The sequence below is a fragment of the Misgurnus anguillicaudatus genome, chromosome 18, assembly GCF_027580225.2.
Source record: "Misgurnus anguillicaudatus chromosome 18, ASM2758022v2, whole genome shotgun sequence".
NCBI lineage: Eukaryota > Metazoa > Chordata > Actinopteri > Cypriniformes > Cobitidae > Misgurnus > Misgurnus anguillicaudatus.
In genome coordinates this window covers 33,621,832-33,637,996 of record NC_073354.2, presented here as the reverse complement: position 1 = coordinate 33,637,996, position 16,165 = coordinate 33,621,832, and the positions used below count along the sequence as shown (strand labels likewise).

General features: G+C 37.1%; 2 long non-coding RNA genes across 2 annotated transcripts; one reads left to right on the top strand and one right to left on the bottom strand.

Annotated features, from left to right (window-relative positions):
• Positions 1-3,820: 3,820 nt before the first annotated feature.
• LOC141350614 (uncharacterized) lies at positions 3,821-11,113 on the bottom strand. The gene is made up of 5 exons (XR_012358732.1): positions 10,264-11,113; positions 8,335-8,399; positions 8,218-8,251; positions 6,572-6,634; positions 3,821-6,154 (listed from the first exon to the last, which is right to left on the bottom strand). It is a non-coding gene; the product is annotated as an uncharacterized lncRNA (long non-coding RNA).
• Positions 11,114-13,602: 2,489 nt separating this feature from the next.
• On the top strand, positions 13,603-15,829 carry LOC129416990 (uncharacterized). The gene is made up of 2 exons (XR_008635649.2): positions 13,603-14,378; positions 14,991-15,829. It is a non-coding gene; the product is annotated as an uncharacterized lncRNA (long non-coding RNA).
• The last annotated feature ends 336 nt before the right edge of the window (positions 15,830-16,165 follow it).

The following is a 16,165-nucleotide window of genomic DNA, read 5'->3' as shown; positions in this document are numbered from 1 at the left end:
AAATTATTATGATCAAATACCTTTAATAAACTGATAGCACTGAGAGTTTTGCAGAGAAATACTGTTATTTTACGGATTTTTACCAGATTATTATGGTCAAACACCTTTAATAAACTGACAGCGCTGAGAGTTTTGCAGAGAAATACTGTTATTTTACAGATTTTCACCAGATTATTATGGTCAAACACCTTTAATAAACTGACAGCGCTGAGAGTTTTGCAGAGAAATACTGTTATTTTACGGATTTTTACCAGATTATTATGGTCAAACACCTTTAATAAACTGACAGCGCTGAGAGTTTTGCAGAGAAATACTGTTATTTTACAGAGTTTTCCCAGATTATTATGATCAAACACCTTTAATAAACTGATAGCACTGAGAGTTTTGCAGAGAAATACTGTTATTTTACGGATTTTCCCCAAATTATTATGATCAAATACCTTTAAAAAAGTGACAGCACTAAAAAGTTCTGCAGAGAAATACTGTTATTTTACAGAGTTTTCCCAGATTATTATGATCAAACACCTTTAAAAAAGTGACAGCACTAAAAAGTTCTGCAGAGAAATATTGTTATTTTACAGAGTTTTCCCAGATTATTATGATCAAACACCTTTAAAAAAGTGACAGCACTAAACGTTCTGCAGAAAAATAATGTTAATTTACTGATTTTCCCCAGATTCTTTTGGTCAAACACATTGAATAAATTGTCAAGACATGCTCAAGATAGTAAATTAAAAAGATTTATTAAGGATTTTAAGTGTGTAAAAAAACTGTGAATATACAGTGTAACATCTCAAACATCGCTAAATGTATAAAATGTAACGAATGATTCAGTAAAAGAATTACAAATCTTACATGAAATAGATGAAACATTTTACTGTTAAAATCATATTTCTAAAATCATACATCAAATTCTCCTAAAATGTAAGCTTTATGGCTACTGTTAAATATTCTAAACATACTGAAGTAGTACAAAACAGACACATTAACAAGATAACACTTTCACTGTTTCACACAACTACAGATTCTATCACAGATGTAAATTTGCATTATTAACCAATTCTTTATAAACAGCCCCCATAAGTAAAGGATGAAATAATTTATCTATTCTATATAATACAAAAAATGATGGGTTTCTGTCAAACAAGTGTTGGATCAAAAAGGGACAAACCCAAACCGTTGGGTTGGAATTTAACCTATGCCTGGCAGGTTCAAACCAAAATGCTAGGTTGTTTCGTCCCATTTTTGACCCAATACCGGGTTGAACATTAGCCAGGACATTTTGTGACTGCATGGTTACTATTGTGTAATGATGATGTATATAATTTGTGATAAATTAGTAAAGCAAATTGGCAGATTCTTTTTCTTTAGGCAACAGAAAAAGTACATAAATAAGATGTTTATTTACTTGTAAACCGACTTAAATGGCCTTAAAACAATTTGAAGCTATTTGAAATTAGAGGCAACAAGTGTATTTTAAACACAATGATCAAAGATGCAACATACTTGTAGCATCAGGTGAAGTTTTGTTTTAAATTTGGTTTGTTTGTTTGTTCTATAATGTAAATATCATAATTACAATTGTTCTATAATTTCAAAATAAAAAACGAATGGTCTGACTTCAGGTTTGTGAAATTACAGTAAGTTAAAGAAATAGTTCACCCAAAAATGAAAGTTCTGTCATCATTTACTCTCTCTCTCATGTTGCTACCTGTTATAAATTTCTTTGTTCTGATGAAAACGAGAAGACATTCTGAATGTCTGTAACCAAACGGATCATGATCACCGTGGTGTTCATAGAATGTGTGTGTGTGTGTGGGGGGGGGGCGTTATATTGATGCATGATATACATTGATGCATATTGTCTTATATATATATAATGCATACATATACAGCGGGGAAAATAAGTATTTGACACATCAGCACTTCCACTAGTAAGGGGACCTCCAAGTGGGCTATTGACACAAAATTTCTACCAGATGTAGCCATCAAGCCAAACACCGAATTCATACAAAGGAACATTTACAAGTTGATTCATAATAAACAAAGCGAAATGCCACAGGGAACAAGCATTGAACACAACTGATGGCCTACACAGCAAAATCACCAGTGCCAAATTAACACTCCCGGTGCACACATGGGCACCACCAGGTCTGGTGGTACCCATATAAACACCAGCAGTGCAGATCCAACACTGAAGACCTTGCTGTGTATAAATGCTTCTCATTACCCAGGAGGCACACAGGAAAGACTTCATGATGGGTAAAAGCAAAGAACTTTCTCAAGATCCTCGTAATCTTATTGTTGAAAAGCATTTTGATGGGAATGGTTATAGGCGCATTTCCAGAATGCTGAATGTTCCTGTGAGCACTGTGGGGGCCATTATCCAGAAATGGTAAGAGCATCACTTCACCATAAACCGGCTACAATCAGGTCCTCCCAAGTAAGATCCCTGTCCAAGGAGTGCAAAGAATAATCAGGAGAGTTCTCCATGAGCCAAGAACCACTCGGGCAGAACTTCAGGAAGACCTCGCATCAAGGTCTAAACTATAAGCAATGCACTGAACCGCCATGGCATCCATGCACGCTCACAACGCAAGACTCCATTGCTGAACAAAAAGCATGTTGAGGCTCGGTTAAAGTTTGCGAAAGAGCATTTGGAGAAGCCTGTGGATTATTGGGAGACTATAGTATGGTCAGATGTAGTGTTGTCACGATACCAAAATTATTGGTTCGATACCGATACTATGCCAATGGTTTCGATTCCGATACTTTTTCGATACTTTTTCTGAAAAGGGAGAAACAGTCTCAAATCTCATTGCTGTGCTTTATATTAAAAACAGGACAACATTCTAATCATATAACACACTAATAAATTAACATATATGAACAGCAGATATATTAAACATTTAAGCAAAATATAAAATATATCAAAATATAAAAAATAAATTAGAGCAATGGCATTCAAGGTAAAAAAAAGAATAATTTTAGCAGCATTATCTGAGTTTATCTGAGATAGTGAGCATTAGCATAGTAAAAAAGATAAACAAGTACTTAAACAAATGCATTGCTTTTTGTTTGTTAATGTTAATACATTAACATTTATATGATAAACAGATTATAGTGTAAATATGAAAATATACCTCACTGAACGACATGAGGGTTAATAAATGACGTGTTTTTGTGAACTTAAAGCACAACAGTATCTGGGTTCATTAACTTTTTACCACAGTAAAAGTGTTGTCAGCTAAAATGCTGTCTAATTTCCTAAGTCTGATAACTGTGAGGCGATTGTATTAACTTGGATCATTACAGGCAAAACGTGACCACACGCATATCAACAACAATTTGGAAAGTCTAGAATTAATAGTTTGGGATGATTATCAATCTCTCGTCGGCGTGTCGGTCCTTCAGTGCTTTGCTAGCGCCGTTAGCACGCGGCTCTTTAGCAACGCATATTTGGCTTACTTCACTTGTGTCCTTCGGGTTCGCATGTTTATTTGACTCACATCCGAAAAAACCTCCACACAGCAACACTGCTTGGCTTTCTTGTACTACTGTTAAACCAGAGCGGACGAGACGAGGAGAGGAGGCGGAGCACTGTATTCACGTGCACTGTGTGTGCGGCGCCGTTTAAAAGACAGATAGAGAGAGAGAGAGAGAGAGAGAGCGTGCAGCTGGTGTTTGCAGAGTTACATAAAAAACAACTCGCAGCTCGTCTCGGAGTATCGATTCCGCGGGACACGAGTATTGGAATCGTTTTAAAATTTCAGTATCGATATCTATCGAAATATCGATAATTTTGACAACACTAGTCAGATGAAAGCAAAATTTAACTTTTTGGCAGTCATTCTACACACCATGTTTGAAGAAGAAATGGCACTGCCCACCACCCCAAGAACACCATACAAACAGTTAAGTTTGGGGGTGGAACCATAATGGTTTGGGGCTGCTTTTCAGCAAGGGTTACTGGCAGACTTCATATTATTGAAGGCAGGATGAATAGAGAAATGTACCGGGACATTCTGGATAAAAATCTGCTGCCATCTACCAGAAAGCTAAAAATGAAAAGAGGGTGGACATTTCAGCAAGACAATGATCCCACACACAAGGCCAAGGAAACAATGAAGTGGTCAGTCAATCACCTGATACAAATCCCATAGAAAATCTATGGAGAGAACTAAAGATCAAAGTTCATAAAAGAGGCCCAATGAACCTTCAAGATTTAAAGACCATTTGTATGGAAGAATGAGCCAGAATCACTCCTGAGCAATGAAGACGACTGGTCTCTCCATACAACAACTAGAAGCTGTAATCACCAACAAAGGCTTTTCTATAAAGTATTAAATATGTGTGTTCAATACTTATTCCCTGTGTCACTTCGCTTTATTTATCATGACTCAACGTGTATACTTAAATGTTCTGATTTCTTTGTATGAATTCAACATTTGGCTTGATGGCTACATCTGGCTATATCACTTAGAAATCCCCCCACCGATAAAAATGCCGATGTGTCAAATACTCACTTTCCCCACTGTATTTTAAAAAATAAAAATTTAAACAATGATCAGATATACATTTCTTAACGAACATGCTTGTTCACAGGCGCCAGTTTCTTTTTCCGCCGGTGGGTGCTCGTCACAACGTCAAGCAATGCTTAGGTTACTTAGCAATGACAGATGCTCTGGAGCACCTACATGCTTTGAAAAAAAGGAAGTTTTGCTGTGAAGATTGTAATTAATTTGTTTGTGACGTGCACACCATCGCGGGTCCCACTTTACCATCGTGGGTCGCACTTCACCACCGTGGTTGTGTGTGGTTATGACAACCGTCACAGCCCTAATCATGAGCCCCATTCACTTCCACAGTAGGAAAAAATAATATTATGGAAGTGAATGGGGCTTATGAACGGTTTGGTTAAAAACATTCCTCAAAATATCTTCCTTTGTGTTCATCAGAACAAAGAAATGTACACAGGTTTGCAACAAAATGAGAGTGAGTAAATTATGACAGAATTTCAGTTTTTTCCTATATTGGTTCTACACGGAAATCTCCCGGAAGTTAGGTTTGGGCCACAAAAGCGTTTATGTATGTTACTGTCGCTGAAACCGTCTATAACAGGGTTCCTCAAATCCTACCCTGGAGAACCGCTGCCCTGCAGAGTTTAGCATCAACCCTGATCAAACCCATCTACCTCAGGTATGTTTGATTAAAGAAGACACACAGTTTTTCAACACTTTACCATGTCCCCATCTCAACTTAGATCAACCAACACATACTTATCTTTTTTCAATGCATGCACTTCCAATCCCTGCACAGCGCGTCGCGAATGCGCCAGCACCCAGCCCAGCCCCATTAATTCCTTAGGATCCAAACAGGGATTAATTTAAAAGCCACCAAACACTTCCATGTTTTTTCCTATTTAAAGACTGTTACATGAGTAGTTACACGAGTAAGTGTGGTGGCACAAAATAAAACTTTTGTTTTGTTCCTAAGGAATGAATTGGGCTTGGGTAAATGCCAACACATTCACGACGCGCTGCACAAAGACCAAAAGTGCACACATTGAAAAAAAGGATTTGTATTGATTTGTCTAAGTTGAGGTGATAACATAAAAAATATTGAAAAACCTGTGGTGTTTTCCTTTAAGGTTGAAGCTAACTCTGCAGGGCACCGGCTCTCCAGGGTAAGATGGGAGGAGCCATGGTCTATACAGAGATAAGACGAAAAGAAAATGCCATTAATATTTTTTTCAAGGCAGTTCCCTTCAGATGGGGCATTCATATAACAAACGTTGTGTCTACAATACAGATTGGCCTGAAATTAAACAAGAAAAATCTGTACAGTTCCGGCAAGTGAATCTGTGCATATAAAATGTTTTCATTTGTGAAACAGGTGGAGAAAGCAACAAATTGTGCCATTTTAGCTTGTATTTTCAATATCAGTATTATATCAGTTTTACATTTTTACCTGGGGCTATCTCTTAATTCAGAAACATACAGTAACTATACAAGTATATTAATATCTAGCATAAGTATACAAATATAATAAAATAAACATTACAAATACCAAAATGTCAGAGATTCTGTACCAGATGTGACAGATAAAGAAAAATTCTCCAAGCTGCCAAAAATCACCTTGATCCTTGGTGCATCTAGGGGATAAAAAAGAACACAATATAATTCACTGAAAAGTATTGTACCTTTCCTTTAAACAAGATTATTTTTTATTAACATTTTTAACCAAATTTGACACTGAAACATTCTGGCAGTGTAAACTAGTGATGCCCGCATTGAAAAATATAGGGATGTATTAATTAGTCTAAGTTGAGGTAAGAACATAGTAAAATATTGACAAACTGTGGTGTTTTCCTTTAATATAGAGATAGAATAATGATAAACATTTTTATAACATTATGTAGACCCACAAATTAGTATTTTTTGTAAAATAACATGTGCTTCCCTAACAAAAGAACGTCAGATACATCAGGGATGGCACGATAATTTTTATTTCTCTACACTAGGCCTTAAAATTGATAAGGCTGGTTTTATATTTGCCAGTTAATACTTACTAGTGTTGGATTTGTCTTTCTGTTGGTGCCTATTCTTACTGTAAACAATGCTTCAATGTTGATCTAAAAGAAAAAAGAAAGAATTAATGTGTTTCATCTTTAGCAGTTATCACTGTTGGAAAATGGAATTTAAAAACATGTTTAAGCCAAAAAATTATCACCTTTTCAAGACGAGCATGCTGTATAATACATTTCTGAGAAGTTACTATTATTATTATTAAAAATGGTAGAACGTACAAAATATATTTTTTATCTACCATCATCAAATGTCCCATGTTCCCCACATGTATGTGGTATAAGGAACACATGAATTAGGGTCAGCTTACACTTTAGCTTCTTCATCAAATTTTCTTTCCGATCAAATGCTCTTTTTTAACACTGAAGCACCCTGCCCTCTTGGAACATGTAGCATTATTTTATGTGGAGGTCATTTTAACTGAAACAGAAAATCACAACCGAACTGTCGAGAAGACCTTCCCTATTTTTTAAATGATCAATAGTGTTTATGGCACAGTCCAGCAAAGTCGCATTTCACAGCTTGTGAGCGCCACAGTTGTATTAAAATAAAATCACAATTAAGATATAAAGTGTTATTACAGAATAAAAACAATGATAACAGTGATATGTAAATTTTGTTGGTGTGTATGCAGCAGTGTTTCTCTTCTACTCATTACTGCTGTTTATAATGTTAAGGCCGTCTAACTGATTGTGATGTTTGATCTCCTCCAAACTGTTTTTGGCAGAGACTCCTACATATGCCAGTGCTGTCACGCTGGACCGGAGCACCCTGTATGTTTGTGCATTGTAGTGGCAGACTTCATTCACCCCAATGGAAAGCATATTTACACTGTCTGAATCATTCCTATCCCCTACTTCATGCTAAGAACTAGTAAATGTATGTCTTATCTCATGTGCGTGTGATATCATGTTCTGTGCAATTTAGGGGGCAGGACACTTCAGCATATAACTAAAGAGCATTTGACTGAACAGGAAATTTGATGAGAAGATGAAGTCTAGGATTGTGTCATAAAAATTCTAGAGTGACGTTGCTCATGAAGTCACAATCGTGCAGAAGCATGTAAATGCTGTTAAAAAACGCTAGGCAGACACTAGGGATGGGCAATATAAACGATATGCAATATAAACGATACAAAATTGGCATACAATAGAGATTTTAATTCTATTGCACTATCGCGATAAAGCATGTTGATGACGCTATCAACCCGTGAAATATAGAGCCACGAGCTGCTGGCGGCTGCAACGCATAATCATATTCGTCATTTTGAATAAACATGGCTGAAAGCGTCAGCGACCAGTCAATCTCAAAGGCAATGCCGGTAGATCGCACATAAGTTAACTGCTGCTTCACGTGCAAAATTGGCATTTTGGACTTAAACACTTTTTCTAAGGGTCTTTATAACATGTTCTGAAACGAGTCTACTAAAAGCATCATACCGCAATACATATCGCTATCGCAAGAGGCTGCAACGTATATCGCAAAATGGATTTTAGGGCATATCGCCCATCCCTAGCAGACACCAATTGTGAGCGCTTGCCAACGTTTTTGGCAACGTTGTTGTAGTATTTGTCAATAATTTCCAATAATATGCGAACACAGTCTTTATATATTGGGATAAAATTAATACCTTATGTATGGCGTGGTAGGAGACTTCTCTGGAGCTTGAGGGGGAAACGCACACAAAAACAATATTAGTCATTTTATTTAATGGGATGTGGACTTTCAAAATTGAAACGTTACTCACCAGCTTGAGATAAAACACATTCTCGGTCTCATTTTGACTTAAGTCCCAGCGATCCACAGTAGATCCTAGAAAAAACAGGATTGTATAATCTTCTACAGAGCCCAGTGATCAATTTACACATTCCAAATATACATTACTATTTATGCTTCAAAATAAACGCACTAGTATCACTGATAATCATAATACGGAAAGTACGTCAGGATTTTACGGTCGCAGATTGATTTTAGAGTTTACTTAAAAACTTCGACGAAACTTCTGCTTATATATTATCAACATCAGCTACAGAGCGTGTCAAATGCTTCATATAACTACCTTGGAACAACATGTATAACTGCGAAACATTTAGCTTGTTAACCAAAGGTTTTATTAGCGTAGTTACAAGAAAACAAAACACGACAAGAAGCCTTAACGTTACTATAAACGTCTCATCAATTTCAGACATCACGTTATGTGAGCTTGACCTAATAACGACTAACAACACACATTACATTAGCGGTTCTGAGATAGAACCAACTGCAGACGCGCAGATTCAGAACCCTACGTCATGACAGTCTGAGACTGACAGCCCCAGCCTGACAGTCTGAGGACGGAAGTGGCGGAGTTGTAATCTCAGACCGGAGAATTATTAAACATTAAAATCTATTAAAATGCTTTTTCATTCAAATCAAATGCTCAAGCTTTATTTTTTAAGATTTGTGTTACATTTATTTTTATTCATTTATGACACACAGTCTGAGGCGGAAGTGGCGGAGTTGTAATCTCAGACCGGAGATGGACGGAGAATTATTAAACATTAAAATCTATTAAAATGCTTTTTCATTCAAATCAAATGCTCAAGCTTTATTTTTTAAGATTTGTGTTACATTTATTTTTATTCATTTATGACACACAGTCTGAGGCGGAAGTGGCGGAGTTGTAATCTCAGACCGGAGATGGACGGAGAATTATTAAACATTAAAATCTATTAAAATGCTTTTTCATTCAAATCAAATGCTCAAGCTTTATTTTTTAAGATTTGTGTTACATTTATTTTTATTCATTTATGACACACAGTCTGAGGCGGAAGTGGTGGAGTTGTAATCTCAGACCGGAGATGGACGGAGAATTATTAAACATTAAAATCTATTAAAATGCTTTTTCATTCAAATCAAATGCTCAAGCTTTATTTTTTAAGATTTGTGTTACATTTATTTTTATTCATTTATGACACATAAAAATGGATAATAAACTATACATTAAACAAAAAAAAAACTATTAACAAGTGTCTGTAGCAAATAACAATTCTTACGTTTTACATTATTTTACACAAATACATAAACAGACATAACTTACGTGTGTGTATATATAAAATATAATTCATATCATAAAGCAAAAAGTGCCTCAGTCATTCTGAAATCGCCCTATATATTTATAAATAATATACAGTTGCATCTCAAATATATCTTTTTAAATTAAATCTTTTTAATACATTTCTTAAAACAAGCAAAACACGCACTCTGATCTCACGGTACTTTGATGTCGAGTGAATCGCTCTGTGCAAGCCCTGCATTTTTTTTATCGACGTGGGTCTTGATCATAGTCCATGCTTTTGATATAATGGGTATGATTTTCTAACAAAGTTAGCGTCCGTACGGAGCATAAAAGACAGAAAACCCGCATGCCTGCATAATCATATTACCGTATTACTTACAACGACATAGAAGTAGCGGAATGCCTTATAAGGCCCTCTTCCGGCCTCAGACTGTCAGGCTGGGACTGTCAGTCTCAGACTGTCATGACGTATGGGTCTGCGCTTCTGCAGTTGGTTAGTATTGGCGGTTCTTACATTGATATTTGCAAATATCGTTCTCGGGCTAATCGCGGTTAGCATCTTACTTGAACACTTTCTTTATGCGTCATTAGAAAAATGGTAAAGTAAAAGGTATTTACCTGCTGCAGTTTTCCATATGTCCGGTACCCGTTGGTAAAAGTCTTTGTCCATATTATGTTTTCTAACTTAAGTTCAACCGAATAAAAAAATACCCGATAGAGGTAACCAATTATAGTAAAAGTCAGTAGTGGACCAACCGATGTACTGCTGCAGTTCTGCAGAGTGAACTCCTCCCTCCAGCAGCATCAGCAAATACTACCGGCTGCAGGAGTTTGAAATGTTGAAAAGTGCGCGCTGAATTGTCATAGGCCAGAGATCTGGATGACGGTCAAAACAACCAATCAGGGCTAATAACAACAAGGCGAGACACCCAATAGCGTAATAATAGTGCAACCATCGCAATAGTTATTTTTAAAGTATTATGTGACTACAAAAAACCGTGCGTGCGTGTGTATATATATTGTTAAGAAGGCAATGCACCCATGGTATATTTTAAAAGTCCTAAATGTCTTTTTTGTATGCAAGAGGTGGGAGATGTTGAAGTTACAAATGACATGTCTAAGTAGACATATGGCCAATACATACACACTCTGCTTACATCAGTAACTGAAAGAATTGCTAACGAACAAATCACTGCTGTCTACTGTCCATAAATGAAAGTTGAATAAAAATTAATGTGGCTTTGGACAGAGGCTGAACTGTAAACATGTTAGGCCTATGTGAGAGGAACATGCACCATGCACAAACACTACAGTAAAACTCTCACTTCTTTCCCTACTGTACAGATGCACACACCCCCTCATGAAAATTAACATTTTTTGTTGTTGTAAAAGTGTAGTATTCTCTTTTTTTGGTATATTGATTACTATTAGCAAAACTACACTAACCATGGTTTAACTACAGTAACCATGGTTGAGTTTTGTAAAGGCACACACATGCGAGATATCCCTCACCAGTGTTTCCCACAGGATTTTGAGGAGACTGTGGTGGTGATGACGTCACCCGCTAATTAGCATATATATGACGTCATCATGTTGTGTTTGCGTTTGATCTAGTGTTGGCACCTGAAATATGTTTCACTTCTACTCTTTGATCTGTATCTGTATTTGATCTGTATTATGTATGAAATTATATTTTAAGCCGAATTAAGCTGTTTTAAATGGTGAAATTAAAATGTAAATGGGAATCATGAAAATTCTATTTGTGGGGGTCAGTGTTGATTCTGTGGTGGGCCACCACAAATAAATCAATGTATGGGAAACACTGCTCACTATAGACATAGTGACTTAAACACTGTACTGTACCCAGTCAACATGTGAGATCACGCGATAATCACAGTAAAATCACATCATTTTCATACTGTGACATTCTCATCTTGTGAGTTATGTGCAAGCTCTTTGTGAATTCAAAATGTTGAGTTCAGTGCACAATGAGTGTGCCATGACCTCACATTGACCATAGTATGGCAACAGCAAGTGTGTCGTAATATGATTTGAGCGGACACTGAGTGTGCTGTGACCTCACCTCAGGGCCATAGTATGAGCGCACAGTGAGTGTGCAGTAACCTCAAATTGTGACAATAGCCTGAGTGACCTCACATTGTTGCACTCACAGTACATGACCTCTCTTCCGAGGTGCATAAATTCAAAATATGTATTCGGAGTGTTATGTGTGTTGCTTGTCATTTCAAAATATGTGTGTACATTGCATCATGTGAACCATGTGCATCACGTGTCTTGACAAAATACATGCCTGCTGCACACGCATCAAAAGTTTTTATGATACAAGAGAAGCTCACGTTCACAAAATACTCACAAGATACTAACTTAACAGTAAACTCTGATTACACATGAGATTAAGTGAGTATCTGACAAATGCGAACCCCTTCAAAGCATCTGCAGCAGGCTTGTATTTTGACATCCCGCGTGATGCACACAAGTTTACATGACGCGCCAAACACATATTTTGAAATGACGAGCCACACACATGACGGCTGCATACATGTGACAAACTTTGCATTTTGCGCCCTCAAAAAAAGAAGTCACTGGCCGCAACTACTATGTTATGTTCACAATGTGAGATCATGACACACTCACTGTGAGCAGGCACAATTTACAAAGTACCATCAAGATGTTGCTCAGAGAGCTAATATGCTAGCATTTGCTATTTGAAAAACAGGTCACTGAGATGTCAACATTTATTTGCAAATCATACAGTGAACCCTTAACAAGTCATGAACACACACATGCACAGAGCAAGTATCACTGCATCACCCAAACACTGCAATCACTTCCTTCCAGCTGTGGAAATCAAACCAACATCCTCTGGGTTGCAAACAAGTCTGATTCTCTAACCACTAGGCCACAATGCTTAAACACATATCTGTCAATCCTGGTCACTTTTACTTAAAATCTGTGCTTTCTAGAATCTTTATTTGTAGGCTTCTTGATGCCATAACCTTGTTGTTGACATTTTATATGGTATATACACGCCATGCACAGGGCTGTATAAAATGCTGTGTAGAAAGTGTCCTAAATTTTGAGCCTATGATCATTCCTATATTTCTTAAAATTACAGGTAAGAAGGGTGACTTTCTACTCTTGGACCTACGTTTTCCAGACATATGTGTGTTGTCCTGCTATGACAAAGTGAGTGTGCCGTGACCTTACATTATTATGACCATGGAATGAGAGCACAGTTGGACCATGAACTCACATCGTGACCAATGTGAGGTCACTCATACTATTGTTACAATGTACACTAACTTTGTGGCCTAGTGGTTATAGCGAGTCAGACTTTGTAACTCAGAGATTATTTGTTCAATCCCACAGCTAAGTTATTGAAGTGTTGGGGTGTTGCAGTGATAGTTGCCCTGTGTGGGATGTGCATATCTGTGTGTGTGGTTTTTGTGTGTTCATGACTTGCAGTGGATGGGTTCATGCAGAGAGAAATTCATGTCTTTTTTACTTTTTCTTTTATTTTGCCCGATATCAGTTGCAATTAAATAGTGACATGTTTCCAATAGCAAAAGCTAGCATATTAGCTCTCTGAGCACCCTGCTGAAAAAAACAGCATCAAACCAGCATGGACCAGCATGGGAATTATGCTGGTCTATGCCAGGTTTAGCTGGTGGTCACCAGCATACCAGCACCAAAACACAATATATGCTGGTCATGCTGGAATGACCAGCATGGGATGCTGGTGCTAATGCTGGTTTGGTGCTGGTTTAGCTGGTGCTAATGCTGGTGCTGATGCTGGTTTAGCTGGTGCTAATGCTGGTGCTGATGCTGGTTTAGCTGGTGTTCACCAGCAAACCAGCACCAAAACATGCCGGTACTTGCATATGGTGGGCTTTATGGGGTCGTACAGTGAGTGTGAAGCGATCTCATATTGTGACCTTCATATGAGCACACATTGAGTGTGCAGCGTGCTTACACATTAAGATCATGACCCACACAGTGAGTATCTTGTGAGCTCATGGTGACTTCCCTTACGAAAATTAACCATGGTTTTACTACAGTTAACTTAAAACCAAAAAAGCATGGTTACTGTAGTAAAACCATGGTAACCACAAAATAACCATGGTTTTGACAACCATGTTTTTCTAAAACCACAGAACCATGGTTAGTGTAGCCGTTTAGTGTAGTAAAACCATGGTCAAAGACCCGAGGTGAGGTATACATTAAAGGGTTATCCTGAAGTAGTAAAACCAAAAGAAAGTCAGCATCTCTTTAGTGTCCTCACTAATATAAGAAATTACTAGTTTGTCTTCCACCCAGTGCAAGCTTTTTACATGAACCCCCAAACCCCACCCAGAAAAACACAGCACAACTTATTAAAGTTTATTTAATTTATTTTAATGTTTGATTGTTCTGTGAAATACAGTGGTAATTAAGTGCTAAAAATCTACAAGAATTGAATTTGTTTCACGTTTTTTTTTTTTTTTTTTGCGCCAATGGGTCAATAAAACGTAGTACGCATGTGTCTGCAGGAAGAGCCGCTTGTGCGAGTGCTCCATACTCCAATCCAGTAGGTGGCGGTAAATGCACCTTAAGTTGGTTTGCCACCCACCATTTAAACAACAAAAGAAGAAGAAGAAGAAGAAGAAGCCGCTTGTGCGCATGTGTCTGCATCCAAAGGTTACCACGACAAGTTTGCGACTGAGTAAATACAGGTAAGAACAGATAAAGATACTCTAGTTATTAAACCAATTTATTGACGTTATATTTAAAAATATAATGTTGGCTCGCTAAATATTAACCACATTTTAGCCATGTGCATCACGTATTAGTTTATATTTAGCGTATTAGCCTAACTGTTAGTTTGTTTCACGTAATAATTGTTTGCTGCATTTCAGCTTGCATATTAAGTTACACGTGTTTTTTGACCGGCATGTGAATATTAATCAGTTCGGTTACTCAAATACTTCTTGCCATCTACGGACAACGTTTCGTATGTAATGAATTTCTCACTTGTCAAACTTGGTCTGTGTGTGAGTGCTACAGTGGCATATATTATGGCATGCCACTCATGTGAAATATGAAAGTAATATGAAACATTCAGTCACTCAAAACCCTAGGTCAGTTTAATCCTGGGTTATCTTGCATGACACTTCACAATTTACCTGGGGTTACCAATTAATCATGCAGATTTATAAATTAATGTTTTTTATACCACTGGCCTGTTGAATGTTTTATTCTGATTGGCTGAGAAATGTTTGATTGATTAAAATGTGATTACAGAAAAATAACCAATCTCACAATTTTTTTCTTTCCTTTCCTTACAGATACTACAGTTCGTGATCTGGAGCTTGACTTCACATGTTTTGTGGTGATTAAAGGCGGAGTCCATGATGTTTGAAAGCCAATGTTGATATTTGAAATCACCTAAACAAACACGCCCCTACCCCAATAGAATCTGGACCTTCTGTTGATAGACCCGCCACACACATATGCAACCCGGCAAGGATGTCGGTTAGTAGACACGCTCCTTACTGCTGATTGGCTATAAGTGTGTTTTGGTAGTCGGCCCGTCTCCTTTTCCAAAGCGTTTTTCAAACATCGTGGACTCCGCCTTTAACAAATTGTGCGGTGCTTTTGGCATTGTCTATCCATGTATAATTGTGATGTTCCAGGAGTGCTAATGGAAGCTACACAGTATGTAGATGTTTGTTCCATTATATGTATGTGTGTGTACCTGCTAATTATCACGTTGTGGGGACCGAATGTCCCCACAAAGATAGGAATACCAGTAAATTTTGACCTCGTGGGGACATTTGTGAGGTCCCCATGAGGAACCAAGCTTATAAATCAAACGGAATGATGTTTCTTGAAAATCTAAGGTCGCAGAAAGTTTTCTGTGATGGTTGGGGTAAGGGTTTGGGGAAGGGAATAGAATATACAGTTTGTACAGTATAAAATGCATTACGTTTATGGAATGTCCCCACAAAACATGGAAACCAGAATGTGTGTGTGTGTGTGCGTGCCATGGAACAAATATTTATTTTATACCTTTTTGTGTGTTCTGTTTTTGACTTTTTTCCCCTGATATCAAGACACCAAAATAATGTTTTAATACGCATTTTCATGTGTTTGTAAAGAAAATAAATGGTGTACTTCACTGTTATTTGTGTTATTCTTTATTCTGACATTTACACTTTTGTAGTCAGCCCACACACATTTAGTTTATTTTGATTTATATAGCACTTTTAAAAGTTTTTATTGTTGTAAAGCAGCTATACATACAATTATAATTTAAATAATGGTGATAGAAATTGATAAAATAAAATAGACATTATATGGTAGGAAAATACTTATGTGTGTGTGTGTATGTATATATATATATTAGAGCTGTCAAAATTAACGCGTTAATAACGCGTTAACGCAAATTCATTTTAACGCCACTAATTTTTTTAACGGAGATTAACGCAACGCGCAATTTCTGTTTGACCCTTGGTCCAGC